The sequence below is a fragment of the Macaca fascicularis genome, chromosome 8 (assembly GCF_037993035.2).
Source record: "Macaca fascicularis isolate 582-1 chromosome 8, T2T-MFA8v1.1".
Classification (NCBI taxonomy): Eukaryota; Metazoa; Chordata; class Mammalia; order Primates; family Cercopithecidae; genus Macaca; species Macaca fascicularis.
In genome coordinates this window covers 120,807,661-120,826,219 of record NC_088382.1, presented here as the reverse complement: position 1 = coordinate 120,826,219, position 18,559 = coordinate 120,807,661, and the positions used below count along the sequence as shown (strand labels likewise).

General features: G+C 36.2%; 1 long non-coding RNA gene across 1 annotated transcript in view; it reads left to right on the top strand.

The window, feature by feature from the left end:
- The first annotated feature begins 14,955 nt into the window (after positions 1-14,955).
- Positions 14,956-18,559, top strand: part of LOC102135612 (uncharacterized) — a 112,382-nt gene continuing 108,778 nt past the window's right edge. Inside the window, exon 1 of the long non-coding RNA XR_006700488.2 lies at positions 14,956-15,078. This is a non-coding gene — a long non-coding RNA (uncharacterized lncRNA). The remainder of the gene's footprint in view (positions 15,079-18,559) is intronic.

Here is an 18,559-nt window from a genome sequence, read left to right as displayed (position 1 = left end):
AAAGTATCTGTCCCTTAAATACTTGATACATACACCACATTAAATGCTCCAATTTGACAAGAAAGAGAGAGAGTAGAAAACATAGATCTCACTGGCGTATAGCTAAACAGAAATTCTGCTGTGCAGTTATTATGGGGACCCTTCACTGTGGATGGGGAATGTTTCTTGATTAGGACAGGTTATTTTCCTAAAGAGTGAGGGATTCCAAAATGATATTCCTGCATGAACTTTGTCTCTGCCTCCTAAGATTTTTTTCCATGCTTCATTGTTGCTTGGTCAAATTTCAAGTGGGCATTAGAGGATATATTTGCTTATGGGGCAGTTTTCTTTTGCCAACAGTTACTTATACCCACAGGTTTTTGTTTTTTTGTTTGTTTTGTTTTTTGAGAACATTTTGGTTATTAGATTTGCTATATTTTTTTGACGTTTTTGCTTGTATGATGGTCTCTTGTATTTTGCCTTTTTGTTGTTAATTTTTGTTTTAATTTCCATTTTAATTTTAGACTCCAGGGGTACATATGCAGGTTTGTTACAAGAGCACATTGTGTGATGCTAAGGTTTGGCTTTTATTGACCCTGTCAGCCAGCTAGTGAACATAATACCCAATGGGAGGTTTTTCAATCCTTACCCCTCTTCCTCCCTGCCCCTGTACTTTCCTCTCTCCCTATTTTTGAAGTCCTCAGCGTCTATTGTTCCCCCTTTATGTGCATGTGAACCCAATGTTTAGAGCCCACTTGTAATTGAAAATATGCCATATTTTGTTTTTGTTCCCACATTAATTCACTTAGAATAACAGCCTCCAGCAGCATTCATGTTTCTGCAAAGCACTTCCTTCTCTTTATTGTTATGTAGTATTCCATGTGTTTATGTACCATACTTCCTTTATCCATTCTACCACCGATGGCACATAAGTTAATCCCATGTCTTTTCTATTGTGAATAGTGCTGCAGTGAACATCGAGTGCATGTATCCTTTTGGTAGAATTATTTATTTTCCTTTGTGTATGGGATTTCTGGATCTATTTGTAGCTCTATTTTTAGTTATTTGGAAAATCTTCAGACTGCTTTGGAGATTTGCATTCCATCAACAGTGTATAAGCATTACCTTTTCTCCATAGTCTGCAAACATCTGTAATTTTTTGACTTTTTAATCATAGCCATTCTGATTGGTTTGAGATTGTATCTCATTGTCGTTTTGATTTCTATCTCTCTGAGGATTAGTGATGTTGAGCATTTTTTAATGTTTTTGACCACTTGCATGTCTTGGTTTTGAGAAGTGTCTGTTCATGTTTTTATCCACTTTTCAATGGGGCTGTTTGTTTCTTGTTGATTCATCTAAGTTCCTTATAGATACTGTATATTAGTCCTTTGTTGGATGCATAGTTTAAAAATATTTTTTCATTCTTTGGGTAGTATATTTATTATTTTGATAGTTTCCTTTGCTGTGCATTAGTTCTTTAGTTTAATTGAGTCCCATTTATCTATTTTTTATTTTGGTCATCTCACCAGAAGTTTATTAAAAGACTTGAGAAAAGATTGTGAGCAGTGTCAACCATGGATATTATGTCTGCTCTTATTCTTTATCTCAGTGCTTTATTCTTCCTAATTATAAATCCTCAACCAGAATATTATTTCTCACATTTTATTGCAGATTTTATAAAACCTATAGACAAAAATTAATAAGGTCTGTGATGTACATTTAAACCCAGTCCACATGGATATTGATCCCTCCTGTAAATCCTTAATATTTCATAGTACATGCAGTTGTTCATCAGACATAGCACATTTTAGTCAAGACATCCCCTCATCAACATAAATATCCCCTACCAGGTTTTGGTCTCTTAATCTACCAAACTCTGAGAAATCATCATCCCATGCTGGAGTGCTACCCTCCTCGCTCCGGGCCCATGATACTTGGGGGTGACTATACTGAAACTATACCTGGCATCCAGTTCTTACTTCAGGGCCATAAAACTAAGATCGCCCACACATTCCCCTTAAATAAGACATCTTGATGGGCTAATGACTACCACCATATTAGCCAGTCATTTGAGCACTGTCATGCATTTGGTATTTTTAACTTTTGGGAGTAATATCACTCAGCATCGCAGAAGACCTGGTCCCTGCCGAATCCACTGTAGACAGACTCGGATGAAGTCCATAGTTTACATCTCGACTGATATGAGCAACTAAAGAGAAGGCAGTCGAGGTGTAACTACAGCTGAATGGTTCTCTGTTTTCATGCTAAGCGTGCTTCAATATTTTTTATCTGCTTCTTCTTACACATTGGCCGAGGTTTATACTATGGATCATTTACATTTCTAGAAACCTGAAATATCGGCATTATTCTCCTGCTCACAGACTATGGCAACAGCATTCATAGGCTAGTGCTCCCAGGAGGCCAGATATCACTCTGAGGCACTACAGTAATTACAAATCTACTATCAGCCATTCCATATATTGGAACTCACCTTTTGCAATGATGATGTGATAAAAATCCATCATCAACATAATGCAAAGTAACTGAAAACCTTGAGACATTTTTTGACAAAACATATGTTAACTTCTCGTTGGCAATCAGTGGTGATTCATACATAATTGAGTGAAAATTAAATAAATGTGCCATTTTTAAGTGTAAAATAATTGCTGTCACTTAAAGCATGTATGCAAAACTCATAATTTTCTAATATATGTTGACATAGGTTCTAAGGCTTTAATAAAGGTTTTTATCAGGGAAAATACGTACTGGAAAATTATCTGTCTCTGAGAAAAATATGCAGTTATGCAACAAAACTAATATTCTACTCACAGGTAGCAAAAGTCAATATTGCTAAGGCCTTACTCTGGGTAAACATTAGACAGGGTGAAAAGTAACATGAGCTTAATCTTGTTGTAGATCAGCATGGACTGAATGCTTATGACCTCACAAATTCAAGTGTTGAAATTCTAACCCTAAAGATGATGGAATTAAGAAGGGGCCTTTAGCATATAGGATTAGTGCCCTTATGGAAGAGACTCCATAGAGATCTCTTACCCGTTCCATCAAGTGAAGTTATAGCAAAAAGATGGTTACCCAGGAAGAGGGCCATCGTAAAACACTGATTCTGCCAGCACCTTGACATTGGACCTCCTAGCCTCCAAAACTGTGAGGAATAATTTTTTGATTGTTTGTATTCTACTGAAGCTATGAAATTTTGCTGTTGTAGTCCAAACAGTCTAGCACAAGGTCCCAAAGAATATGAGTATAAACATATATATGCATATATGACATATGTATGTGAGTATACACACACAGATTTCTGAAAAATTCACTCTTTAATATATAATTCTACATTTCTATTTTATTGTGTATGCTAAGATAGAATGAACCACATGAGTTGCTTCATTTAAATTCTTGTTCATTTTCCAGTTTGCACTTATACCATGGTCCTTTTTTTGATTTCTAATATATATCTCTTCTCAAGACTGGAGAAGTACACCCAAATCCATCTTTCTACAGAAGTTTCCTGGAGAAATAATCTAAATAAATTGTAGTAATTCCTTCATATGTTTGGGCTCAACGTCAATGGATTTAACCACAATAGATCAAAAATATTTTTAAAAGTTGTATCCGCACTGGCTCTGTAGACTTTTATTTCTTGTCATTATTCCCTAAAGAATACAGTGTAATAAGTATTTGCATGAAATTTACATTACATTAGGTATTATAAGTAATCTAGAGATGATTTAAAGTCTGTGGGAAGATATGTGTAGGTTATATGTAAATACTATAACATTTAATGTAAGGGACTTGAGCATCACTGAATTTTGGTATCCATAGTGGAGTTAGTCCTAGAGCCAATCACCAACAGATACCAAGGGATGACTGTACTTCAGTGAAAGGGAATAAGTAACAAAAATAATCATTTAAAGAGACTACTCCATTAAAGAGACCACTCTTTTATTTGTTCTCTCCAAAAAATTGTTCCAAGATAAATCATATGTAAATTATTGTCATTTCTAGTCTTTATAAATAATAGAGTGAAATGAGGGGGAAAATAATTTATATTACCTACATTAATAATGCTTTGTTTGGGGTTTATGCAACTTGGGGATGGTTGAGCCAAAAGAAAAATAATAATAATGACAATGATAATAATAAACAAGTAGAAGAAGAAAAGGAGAAAAATAACTGATTTGCTTAGTTCCAGATTACACTGAAAGTTTTAATTTTGAAAAATATGTTTTATGATGAAGAAAAACAAGAAGAAAAATGATAAAAAGAGACAGGAGAAAAATAATTGGATTGCTTAGTTCTAGATTACATTGAACATTTTTCTTTTTGAAAAATATATTTTATATCTAGTTATAATATTACTATACTGTTGAACTAAAAAGAAAATAGAACATTCTTGGTAAGCTCTTGTTGAGTTATAGTTTTAGGAATATTCAAGTATTCACCTGCCTACTTGTCTTTTTTTTTTTTTTGATGTCTTACAGGAAAAACACAGTATGACCCAACTAAAACTCTTTATACTATTTCCCAATACCTGCTCTTAGTCAAATAAATACATCAATACTTCCTGTATTTGTAAATGTTACCAATTTATATGCTATTATAAGGCCAAAACTTAGGAGTCACAGTTAAAACTTCATCTCATTCTCTTGAAATGTTAACATAGAACAGGTGAGGTAAAAGTAGAAGGCTAGACACTCTTGCACTGACCCCTCCCTTTTTACATCAGTGTAGATTCTTAGTAAATTGTAGGGAATTAAAATTCCCCAAAGGGTACATTTCTTCTGTACAATATTTATTCAGGCTATATAATTGAAGTAGAATTCCTTTATACCAGAGTGTGAAGACAAATTGCATGCGAACCAGAAGAAAAACCCCAAACACCCTGTAGAAAAGGAAGTTACCTACTAAATTTCATTTCATTCAGATTTTTCTGAGTGAAATTAAGTGTCTATCTTAGGACCATACTTGTCCCCAGAAGGACCACCCATACAAAGCTACAGCCATAACAAAAAAAAAAAAAAAGAAAAAAGAAAAGAAAGAAAGAAAGAACATTATACAGTATAATAGATGGAGGGTTGTGTAAATAAACAGATAAAAAAATGTTAAAAATCATCAAAAGGATCTTTAACTTGTTTAACTGGACAAGAAGAACTGGATAGTGCAAAGATCTCTGCAGGTCATATGTCTGAAAGGGCTTACCAGAATTTGCAGGACGTACTCATGTAGGCCTATTATTTAGGCAAAGAAAAGGGACAGCACAAGATTGACTGTCCTGCATGTCCCTCTTTTAACCCAGTAAGGTCAGTGCAAAAAATGCATGTCAGATTTGCAAGTCAAATTTGTTAAACCCGTTGGGCCAGTTGCAAACCACTGTTAAATATACTGACCCTGAGGGTCCTTCATCAAGTTTCAGACTTAAAGGGCACATTGTAAATCCACTGTTCTCATACTGGCCCAGGTTTAAAGAAAGTATTTTAAGTCCATCTGTAAATCAACTCTATCTCCTGAAACAGCTTAGTAAATTTCTTAATATTAAGTGACTGCATATTTATATCAAACATTATTTTTACTGAACATAAATGAATTACTTTGTTTTAACATGTGTCTATAGTGGGGTTTTTATTTGCTTGTTTTTTTAGCAGCCTGGAAATCGTCCAGTAAAGATGTACAAATTATAACTTCAATAATTTATGCAATATTAATTGGGTTAACACTGATACACAGGGATTCCAGATATTCAAAAAAAAAAAAAAAAAAGCTTAGATTCAATAGTTTTATTTTGTATTAAATGGTGATACATATCTGTATATACACATATATATATGTATGTAGCTACATCTATATATAATTGCAAGAAATAAGGTTAATTGTTCTTTTTATTTTTATTTTTTAACTGGGAAATTTATTTTAGGTGTATGTGGATGTGATTGTGTGTGTGTGTTCATCTAGTAGTGAGTTACTTTTCATTATAATTTTATTTTTATTTTATTTTATTTTTTAATTTATTTAGATTTTGTTAGAACAGGTTGGAGCTCAGGTCAAAATTGAGCAGAAAATAAAGAGTGCCCATCTATCCTCTACTGCCATGCATGCACAGCTTACCCCACTATCGACATAGCCCAGAATGGTATATTTGTTACAATTGATGACCCAACATTGACTGGACATTGTCACCCAAAGTCCACAATTTACATTAAGGGTCATTCTTGGTGTGCATACTATGAGTTTTGACCAATGTATTATATTTTTATATTATTATAATATCATCCAGAAAAGTTTGACTGCCCTAAAAATCTTCTGTGATTCGTATATTTATCCCTTTCTTTCCTCTAATTCTGGGCAAAAATTAATCTTTTTACTATCTTCAAAGTTTTGCCATTTTCAGAATGTCATATACTACTAGAGCTGAATCATATGGTACATACCATTTCCAACTGGCTTCTGACACTTAGTAATATGCATGTGTTTCCTCCATGCCCTTTCATGGTTGATAGGTCATCTCTTTTTAGCAGTGAGTAATATTTCATTGTCTGGATATACTAGTTTATTTTACTCAGTCACTATTGAAGAACATCTTTATTATTTCCAAATATTGGCAACTATTAATAAGCTGCTATAAATAGCTTTGTGCATGTTTTCATGTAGGCCTCTGCTTTCAATTCATTTGGCTAAATACCAAGGAGCATGATTGCTGGATTATATGCTAAGAGTTTGTTTAGTTTTTTTAGGAAGAGTCAAACTGTCTTCCAAAGTAGCTGTACAATTTTGCTTTACACCAACAATAAATGAAAGCCATTATGGTATGCTTCTCCTTGAGTTAGAGCTGGTGCTGTTACGAACATCAGTGACAACATTCCCATAATCACAGCTTAAAATATACCCCAATTGCCTGGAAATCATTTCTTTTCTTTTCTTTCTTTTTAATTTTTTTTCTTGGCTGATAAAAGATAATGGAGGTTATAATTTGAGCATCCAAGAAAACTCATATGGAATTAAAAATGTAGACGGGAGAATATTATATTTTGATCTACTTCCTAGATCATTCAGATGCTGGTATTCTAAACCATGTGAGTAATTTTCTTCTCAAATTGTAGAAAAATTGGTATCTTAAATCGACTTCATAGATTAATATTCTCTGTTAAAACCGCTTTTAACAGAGACAGAGTTAATGTGGGAGAAATTCCTAGAGAAATGACTAATGAGAAAGATTTTGAGTAGCCAATTTTTTGCACTGTTTATGATGCATTACATAGTTTGGACAGAGACAAATTTCCTGCTTACTATTTTTTTTCTTTAGGAAACTAGTTTCTTAAATCCATAAAAATTCTAGTAGAGATTAATGCAATTTAAAATGAGATTGATTGAATAGCAGAAAGAGTTAAACTCCAAGAATCTACTATATCCAGGTCAAAAGCTTCGACAGACTGTCAATTTAGACAGTAAAAATTTCTGGGAAAGAAGCCAAGTGAGATAGCACCAAGATAAAGAGTCGTAAATCTGAAGAATGAAGTTCTGTCTGCTTCTAAAGGACCACCTTATTTATCCTGCTCTTTTTAAATTTAAAGATATTTGCCTTACAAAATCTGAGGCCGATGGTGGGGACTTATCAAGAGTTAAAGGCAACAAGCATTCATTTTTGCCTCCAAGTTCATTAAGACATCAGAAATATTTAGAAGCTAATGCCAGAGTTCAGCTGTATGCCAGAGTTCAGGTATTTAGGATGCTGTATGCCAGAGTTCAGGTATTCAGGATGAGATAAAGTTTGTTTTCATTCTTTTTTCATAGTGGGATTACCTTAAAAGAAAATACTATTATAATTTCGGAGGAAATAAATAAACATAAATCTGAGTTTGCAAAGTTGAAGTAACTGGAAATGTCATCATGGTTCCCTGGGTATGTTTTTAGAATTAGTTTATTCTGCTCCTGCAAAAATACCATTCTTGACTAAATAGAGCAAAGGAATACAGGCTACTGATTACTGGGCATTTAAAATGAGACAGCTCAGAGATGTTAACCTTCACCAAAATTCTAGCATTCGAGATACAACATTGGTAGTAGGGTTAGTGAGTGAAACTAAAACAATGATACAGATTTTGAGGAAGGAGTGATCTAATCCCCTATTTCTAATATAATTATTTATCTGATGCCTGTGAATTACCTCTGGGCATCAAAAAATAAATCATGTTGTATCTTCTGTTGATATAAGGACACCTGATATAATTTTATTTTGAAATATCTCTCTGCATTTCAATTTATTTGGTAGAAAGTCAATGATCTGGGGGATGCATCAACTTCAAAACAAGTTCATGTTGACTGCCAGTATAGATTCTTTCACATTACCTTGAAAAAGCAAATAAAAGTCGTATTTCCTTTTTGGTTACCAGAATATATAACTTTATCAACATTTCCATAATCTGAAAAAATAGACTATAAACAAATGAACTTTGAAGTTGGGCTTCTTTGGGAAGTGGAATCGGAGACAGAGATTTATATACAAGAGATTAAACAGGAATTGCTCTTTTGATAAACATTGTTGAAGACTGAAGAAAGCAGAATTGGCAGAACAATAATTTGAACTAAGATTCAGTTACTACAGAGGTCTTGGCTGGTCAAACTCAGAGCTCTGGCACGGGGATAACCCTACAGACTTGTCTTGTATTGAAGCCAGGAAACTTACCTTTACATTTGTTCCCTTGGCCAGACATTGAACACTGGCTTCTTGGGTAAGAGAATATAAGTTTAGGCAAGAAAACTTTTTTAGATGAGAGCCATTCTTAAGGAGGGGCTCAGGAGATAGATGTGAGCTGCCAACACTGCAAAAACCTGAAAGAAGTGAATGATTTATTCTGGTAGCAGGGGACTTCTAGGAAGCCCTAAGAGCGTAGACCACTCTTGCGTGCCTTAGAGCTGCTCGTTCATATAATGTGATAAGAAAACACATTTTCAGTAATTTTAGCCAGCAACTCTTCCTGGAATAATTATAAACTGATATTTATGGGTATGCCTAAAAGTTCCCATTGCTATACCTTGTTGATATTATATTCCTGCAGTTATATGCTCATAATAAACCTGATACTTATGTTATCTCTAATATACTACCAAGTCTAGATTTGTCTTGTGTTTGACTTATGATTCTTGTGGTTTCAGGGATTTACCTTACAGCTTGACTAAGAATTTTATCTCTGAGTGGTCTTAACTCCTGATCAATAAGCACTTCTCAGATGACATTAGTGAACTTTACCACTTACTTTCATTATTTGGCAAAGAATAGATGCACAAGTGAGTCACTTGGGTGCCTGAATATGTAATATTAGTTGTACTATCTCTTGATCATTTAAGTTCACTGTCTCTAAAAGGAAAGTGACTTGTTTCCTTGTCAGTGGTTCTCCTGCAATGAGGAGCATGAAGTGAATGAGTGACAGCCATAGATTCAAGTTGAATTGGACTCTTGTTATTTCCCCAATAGAAGCATTTTCCTTCTGAGAACCAAGGCTCCAAAACAGAACCTACAGTTGTGTAGACAGGAAAGGCAAAATCTCCAGATGGGTTTCTGGAGAATGCTAAAAAGTGACACTACTACTTATGTACCTTGGATTGCATTTTACTTATTAAGGACACAGGGCTTCATAATTATCACTGATGTAGAGTGTATACTTTATCTTGGCACGTAGTGTCCATCAGCACAAGGCATCATATCCAAATGGCACTTCAACTTCACCTTGGACAGGCCATTTCTTTGCCCTATCAAGCCAGCACGTTCTGTGTACTGAATGGTGCAGTAATATGATTGGACTCTTGAATCTTAGATCATGAGTTGCAAAATTCTTGATATAAAATTGGTATCTTAATCCAATTCAGTATTATTCAGGATCCTGTGTTGGTGAATGAAACACTCTGTAACCCTTAAATATTGTGTGGCCAAGACATTATGTGCAGGAATGTCAATACCATACTTTATATGTGTTGATTCTAGACAAGATAAATTGCCACACCTTTTGGTATTGTAGGATCTAATGCAATGTCTCTTTGCCACAACAAAGTGGCTAGTTAATCCCCTTAAACTACAGTGGCATGTCAAGAGTTCATAATTCGTCCCTGTGCGTTGCAGTTACAGTAGCTAAATTGCCCTTCACACTTTATGTTCACCACAACAGTTCTTTTTACATGTCTCCTACTCATGGTCTCCTAGTCTGTCATTTCAGACCTAGATCAACCAGCCCAGTCAAGCCATTAATATTGGGGTGTGTGTGTGTGTGTGTGTGTCATTCTTTTCTCAGGCTTACTCTCTTTTCTCACAGAGTGAAGGTCCAGAGTTAATGTGAAAACTAACCATCAGGAAGATTTTCCCTCTCCGCCTTTCAAGGGCACATAAAGGAGGTCTCTAGTATATTCCAAATGCATTTTCAGCTTGCCCTGACATACGAAGTGAAATCACATACCATATCAAGACAATCTATCTGTAAAAACAAGCATGGTCTTTCTACTCTATCTGCTGGTTATATTGGAACCACCCTAAAGAGACACAGTGTGAGCTCATGGAGAGGCATGGTAGAAGCATGGTAGGAAATACAGGGGCTGACTACCTGCTCAAATAATTTACTTCCATCCTCCAATATTGCTTGTGAACTGGGTTTACCACATTTACTTCACCATGAAATCCTGCCTACCCAGCCAGTTTTATGAATTAGTGAGTGCAACGGAACTTACCTCATGGTTGGCATTTCTGGCTACCAGGCAACTTGGTGTTTTATGGACAGGCACTTCATCTCTACCTGGATTCACTATCATGCCAGGAACGGCTTTTCAAATGGTATTTTCCTCTGTGGATGGCATAATTTTATCAATGATCTATCAGGCTGCCTTATGATTCTCCCATGGGGGCTTGCTATAAATTCTACACAGTGTCTTTCTGTAATACTAACAAGTCTGGAACCATAGGGTCTGCCAAATCCTACAGTACGAAAATAGGATGGACTTGCATTACATTTCAGACCTTCTTCATCATCCTTTTCTGCTCTGATACTCACCAAGAGCTGTTAGTCTTTTGTGTCACATATTATATGAGTTAAAACATCATTACCAATTGTGAAACATGGTAATTCCATAAACCTAAGGGCCTACCAAATATTCTGTGTGTTTGTTTTTCTCTCTTATTGTGGAAAGTGTAAGTTACAATAATTTCCCTATTACCTTAAAGGAGCCATTCCAGTATATCCATACCCTAAACCAATGGAAGCCTAATATTTCCTACTAATGATGAATGCCCCTGAATGTACGTAAGCTTTATTTCAACCCTCTGTAATGCATGTATCTTACCAAAACTTTTAACCTACTGGCCAATTCTTGCAAATTGGGAGAATTAATGTAATACAGTTGATACAGAAGATCAATGTCATAGTCTCTGTTTTTCTTCAGACCATATTATGGCAGAGAAAAGAAGAGTTGGGCAAGACTAGAAATGTATGTTGTTCAGGATCCCATCTATACGCAAATTGTTTGGTTTTAGTTGTTGTTATTTAAGGTCTTCTGAGAAGCACATACAAAGATGTAATTAGACAATGAAGAGATTTAATGGGCAGGAGAAGGTAGGCAGAACATTCTAACCTTGCAATAGGATTTATAACTATAAAAACAACAGGAAATAAAGAAGAATTGATTTGGGAGAGTCGCAGACTGCAGTGAAGCTCTGAGAAGTTCTTGACCAAGTAAACGAGAAGCCGCAGAGGAAAAAATGCCCATTAGTGGAGTACTACATTGGGCTAGAAACAACCCAACTTTATTCCCTAGTCATGCTCTTCTTTGTCTATGAGAAATCTGAAGAGAATGCAGCCTTGTCATGAGACTGCTGGAAATCCAAATGTGTGGCAGATGGAGGATTGTTACCATCTACGCTGCTCACAATAGGTTCTCTCAAAAGTACATCTGAGTAGCACAACTCCATGGCTGTCAAAACCTGACTCTGATCAGGTTTTAACACCTATATTTATAATTTTCTTCTGAAAGAAAGCATCTCTTTTCTAGATCAGGCATTAGAATTAATTATAGCAATAACAACATCACTTTCCCTTATCCCAATCTCTCAGAGGCAATGAAATTAGGGCAGTTGTCAACTGCACTTTTGGGTTTGTGCCACAGAAGAGGAGCCCTCAAGTGACAAATCTAGGATCTTATAAGGAGCTGCTGTACAGCTGCCACCCTCCCCTCCTGAGGAAAGAAGAGAAACCTTATTTTCCTAATGTAAACAATTCTCAAATAAAAGTCCCTAGGTTTTTGCCTTCCTTCATGGCTTGAGGTTTTATTCCTCTTCAAAGTGTAAACACATAGATAAATTTATACATCTCTAAGAAGTATTTTATTCTTGAATTTCTGTTCAACAATCCATTATCCTAGATTGCCTGTATTTTTTGCTCTGAAAGCCATGAACATTCAGAAGGATAAAAACATTTTTTGTTACAATTTCATACTTCTTGTACAGCACAAATACACTTAACATATGCACAGGCAGGAAGCAGCTCCTCTCTGGCTCCTACGGGCCTCTCTTTCTCAGTTCAAATTTAGAAGAGGGAGGTTAGTGACATGCAGGCCCAGCTATGTAGTTGTTTTCAAAGCCAAGCTTGGCTCCCATCACCTTCTTCCTCTATTATTTATTCTAAATTCTCATGCTCAGCTATCATCTTTGCAGGTTTTGGTTTCTTATGTGGTAACTCAAATTCTCATTCCTGAGTGATGTGAGTTCTTCGCAACTATCCTCTTCTGAGGCCAGAACTGCTGCATAAATACATTTATGGTTAGAATTAGAAACTAAAACACTATGGTTTACTAAAGTGAATCATGTGGGTTACACACCTATTCCTTCCTTCCCTAATTGTGTAAAATCATCTGTTTTCTGCTGATCAGAAGAAATCACCCTTGTCAAGATCATGAATTCTTTACTTATCTTCTGGTCCCTATACACAAAATATCTAAAGTACTTAGATGGCAAGCACCTAAAAAGCTAAAATGTGTAGTTTAATGTGATGCTTGCTGTATCATGAGAAAGTGCTCTTATGTAGTCTAAAATTATCCTTAATTCATTATTACATCCCACCACCCTTGATTCAGCACCTTCAGAATCCAATCACACACATACCATCCCGTCTCCTTCTAGTAATTGTTGGCCAAGATCTGCAATTCATTTATGATGCCTTCTGTAACATTAATAAAAATGTCTATTCCTTTCCATACCAGATAATATTGTGAATAAATGCTTATAGTAGGCTAAATAATGGCCACCCCAAAATATTAAGTCCTAATCCTTGAGACATAAAAATGCTAAGTCCTAATGCTTGTGACAAAAAAATGTTATGAGGCAAAAGGGTCGTTCAGATGTGTTAAGAATCTTGAGAAGGGAAGATTATCCTGAATTACTAGGGTGAGCCCCAAATACAATTTCATGCACCCCTGTAAGAGGGAGGGAGAGGGAGTTTTAACATGACAGAAGAGGGGAAGGCAAAGTAAAGATAGAGGCAGAAATTGGAATGATAAAACCACAAGCCAAGAAATGCCAGTAATGACCAGAAATCCTGACAGCACTTTGATTTGGGATCACTGATACTGACTTCAGACTTTTAGCCTCCATAACTATAAGATAATACATTTCTGTTTCTTTAAGTCACCAATTGTGCTAACTAGTTAAAGCAACCACTGGAAACTAATACAATGCTAACCATTAAGACTGCACTCAGGAAGAGATGTAAGGTTACATGATGAGGGGAGCACATTTTTTCAACAAGGAAGATAACTATGCATTTTTTCAATTGCTGAGTTTTCTGCTTTAGCACAGAGGACTGGGACATTATGCAGGTACAGAGGTGCCATGAGAGTCTGAGATTTGTTGACTTCTGAATACATTGACAAAGACAACTCTATATGAAGTCTCAGAGCCCCAATCCTTTCTATGAGGTCTCTGACCTCAGTGTAACATATTGCTAGCATTGAGAATACAGCCTTCTCTGTAACTAAGACTTAGCCATGATCCTGAGCTTTTCCTATGTTCCAGCTGTAGGAAATGAGTCTCTTTACATGCTGCCAAGGAGGCCATCTGGCTTTCACACTTGGGTTTTAATTGGAGATTAATCATCCCTAGACGTTCTAAAGCATTGAAGAAACTCAGCAGCACCTGCTGGATTTTATAGAGTTAGTATTACTAATTCATATAAAACTCTCAAAATCCTGAGCCATTGGACTCGCTAGTATATTCCTTTGCATTGGTATTTCTTCTCAGTTAAATGCCAATGGAAGGTTAATAATTATACCACTACCACAAGCCATACTAATGGGCTATTAGTCATCCAACTACCACTAACGACAGGTTCTTCACAGCCAACCAACTAGCAAGCCATCCAACCCCAAACTCCCATTTTAGAGTTGGCTACTTTGGTTGACTCCTGGCTTCAAATGTTTAGGGTCAGGTTTCCTAGGAAAACAACTCTGACACACAGATTTACATAAAAAACTCTTTTTTGCTTATTTTTTGGTCTTTGTTTTGTTTGGCCGGGAAAGAAGGGGTTTTCTTTGTCATCCTGGTCCTTAATAGTTTAGCCAAGGCTCCTCTCAGCTGCTCTCCTGCCCTGCCCTGTCCTCTACAGCCCTCTCTTGGAAGGACTCCCCTGCCCACCAGTGGAGGATGCCAATGTGACATGAAGGCTGCTGGGAAATGTAGTCCATGGTCCTAAAGGGCCCGCTCTGAGTCCCAGGAACCCCTCTTCTAGCTGCAGGATGAGCTCAAACCTTTTAAGCCTAGAATTTACAACAGTTTGGGGGCCTTTCTCTCTTGGTTCTGCAATTAGCCCTATCCAGAACACTTTGCAAAGCTTAAGAAGAGCCCAGGGCTATTCACAACTTCCCCTTCCTCTAAGGCCTCCATCACAGTGAGGTAACAGAATTGTGATTTTGACATCATAGACAATTCAGTTCCTTGCACTGGGGGAAAGGGAGAGTATCATGATTACAGTTGGATCACCTAAGGCAGAGAGGGAAGGAACCAACAGGTATATGAAGAAGACTGTATTTCCTCCTCAGGAAGAAAAAAATCACTTATAAGTAAGTCTCCACCACCGTCTCTCACTTCAATCAATGTTTCAAGTCCTTTTTAAAAGCCCTGAATTTAGACGTTAGAAGGTGAAGAGATTGGGGAACAACTAGACGGTTACTGGTTGTTACGTAAATTTGAATCTCAGCTAGCATTAAAGATGGTTCAAAGAAATTGGCAAAATAATGGAAAAAGAAGAGGTTTTAAATAATGCCTTCATGCTGTGATTTCTTTGTAGGGCAGAATTTTAGATTTTTAATGTATTGGAAAGTAGTATTAATGCAATTAATTGTCATGGTTATATTTAGTAACAAAGTTCCCCAGAAACATCTGTTTTCTCTACATATTTTGTATTCTGCTTAAGCCTAGATAGATATTTTGAACCCAGAAAATTTGAGACAGGTTTCAGTTAATTTATAAAGTTTATTTTGCCAAGTTTGAGGATGCACACCCATGACACAGCCTCAGGAGGTTCTAATGACATGCGCCCAAGGTGGTCAGAGCACAGCTTGGTTTTACACATTTTAGGCAGACATAAAACATCAATCAATATATGTAAAATGAACATTGGTTCAGTCCAGAAAGGTGGGAAAACTCAAAGCAGGGAGGGGATTTCCAGGTCACAGGTAGGTGAGAGACAAACAGTTGCATTTTTCTGAGTTTCTGATTAGTCTTTCTAAAGGAGGCAATCAGATAGGCATTTATCTCAGGGAGCAGAGGGATGACTTTGAAAAGAATGGGAGGCAGGTTTGCCCCAAGTAGTTCCCAGCTTGAATTTTCTTTCTGGCTTAATGATTTTGTGGTCCAAGAAAATTTCAATGGTCAATTGAGACAAACAGATCTGAGATATTTCCACTGATTACGACAAGGTGGCAGGTTTACGGATAACATTCATTAGGTTTCTGAACTTTCTGAGCAGACTTGGTGACACTGCCAGCTCTAGCAGCCTTCTTGTTCACACTTTGATGATGTTACTGAACCCTGATTTGAATGCTTGCTGTTCAAAAGAGAGATATGTGAGGCTGAGGCAGGAGAATCGCTTGAACCCGGGCAGCAGAGGTTGCAGTGAGCCGAGATACCGCCACTGCACTCTAGCCTAGCCTGAGCGGCAGCGGCAGAGACTCCATCTCAAAAAAACAGAAAACAGAAAACAAAAAACCCTTAGTTTGTAATAAAGTGTGCCTCTGACCTAACTCTGCCAGAAGCCCTCTTCAAGGGCGACCTTTCGTGATTCTTTCCTCTTTAATTTTTACATTTACCATGAGATTAAAATATATATATATATTTTGGAATATCTTTAACTTATGAAGTGACAGAGCACTACACTGAAAACGACCAAACTTTGATGAGACGCAATATCGTTATGATGTTAGTTCTCCCTGAAATGACTGGTAGTTCCAATGCTTCGTTATATAATCCAAGAAGGCTTGTAATAAAAATTAACAAGCAGTTCTAAAGTTCATATAAGAATATAATAACTTAAAAAAATCAAATCAGGTTGAAAATGAATAATAAGTTGCAAGATACTTTAAAAAACTATACAGTCTTAAAGGAATTTTCTTTGTAATCATTGGTAGGAAATTTTCTTAGGGAGACTGAAGGAGCAACCATAAAATAAAGAAATTGATAAGTTGAAATTAATCAAAATTTGAAACATTTGCCCATCAAAACACCCCATAAAATAAAAAATCAATTACATATGGTAGATATACTGCTTGAGAATTTTAGATTAAACAATTAAATAGTAGATTCTTAAATTACATTTTTAGCTACAAAATAAAACCATGCTCAGCTTTTGTTTTAAAACATATTCTAATTTATATTCAATCGATAAAATAATTATTTCCAAGTAAGATTAATACTGATGTGACATTAAGGGTTAACTGTAAATGAAGGTTAAGTGATCTCTAAGTAATTTTGAGAATGAAAACTTGTGGGGAAAAGAAAAAGAGATACACTCCATTTTGTTCTATATTTGAGATGCTGTTAATCTGTGACCCTACCCCCAACCTTGTCTTTGCAAGAGACATGTGCTGTGGTGACTCAAGGTTTAAAGGATTTTGGGCTGTGCAGGGTGCGCTTTGTTAAACAAGTGCCTGAAGGCAGTATGCTTGTGAAAAGTCATCACCATTCTCTTAATCTCAAGTACCCAGGGACAAATACACTGCCAAAGTTCACAGGGACCTCTGCCTAGGCAAGCTAGGTATTGTCCAAGGTTTCTCCCCATGTGGTAGTCTGAAATATGGCCTCGTGGGAAGGGAAAGACCTGATCGTCCCCCAGACTGACACCCGTGAAGGGTCTGTGCTGAGGAGGACTAGTAAAAGAGGCAAGAAGTCCTCTTGGCAGTTGAGATAGAGAAAAGCATCTGTCTCCTGCCCGTCCCTGGGCAATGGAACATCTCGGTGTAAAACCCAATTGTATGTTCCATTTACTAAGATGGGAGAAAACCGCCTTAGGGCTGAAGGTGGGACTTGCTAGCTCAATGCTGCTCTTTGTGCACTAAAAAGGTTTATGGAGATGTTTGTTTATGAATATGAAGGCACAGCACTTTTCCTTAAACTCATTCATGTCACAGAGATCTTTATTCATATGTCTTACTGCTGACCTTCTCCCTACCATGCTCCTATTATCCTGCCACTTCCCTTTTTCTGAGATGGTAAAGATAATGATCAATAAATACTGAGGGAACTCAGAGACTGGTGCTGGAGCGGGTCCTCTGTATGCTGAGCGCCGGTCCCCAGGGCCCACTTTTTCTTTACACTTTGTGTCTCATTTCTTTTCCCAAGTCTCTCGTTCCACCTAACGAGAAACGCCCACAGGTGTGGAGGGGCAGGCCACCCCTTCAAAAACTCTTTGAGGCTGAGATCTAGTCTATTATTAAAATAAAATGTGAGAAATTAAGAGATACAATTGTTTATAATAATAATATTACAATTTATTTAAAGTTAGCCTGATCCCTTTTTCCCAATATATGTAATTGGTAACTAAATATTATGAAGCACTATGCACCCTTTATCCTTAAGTCATTTTTATTCTTTAATCACAGAACACTGAAAATGATGACAATTCATATATTCATAGAATAGCTTCAGGTTACAATAAAAGTATTAGATGTACTTTCACCATTTCCACATTATTTTCTAAAATTATTTTAGTATTATCTGAGGAAATTGCCTTAATAATTTCTAAAAAGAAGAAAACGTATACATCTCAAAACTCACTTATTATTCAAGGGCTTCTAATAAAAGCTGTAGAAGCCTTGCTTTCAAAGGCAATTTTTACTCTCACAACAATTTTCAATTTATACTTCAAAATGGGTCAAAAATAAATGAGCTATTAAAGACTACTGGGTTAAGCATCACTGCTCTTATCATTTGCAAATTGATGTATCTTTATATCAATCAAAATAAAGTGATTCAACAATAATATTCATCTAATGTTTAGCTGTTGTTAGAAAGTACATTATTCTGTACAAATACTCAAGGATAGAA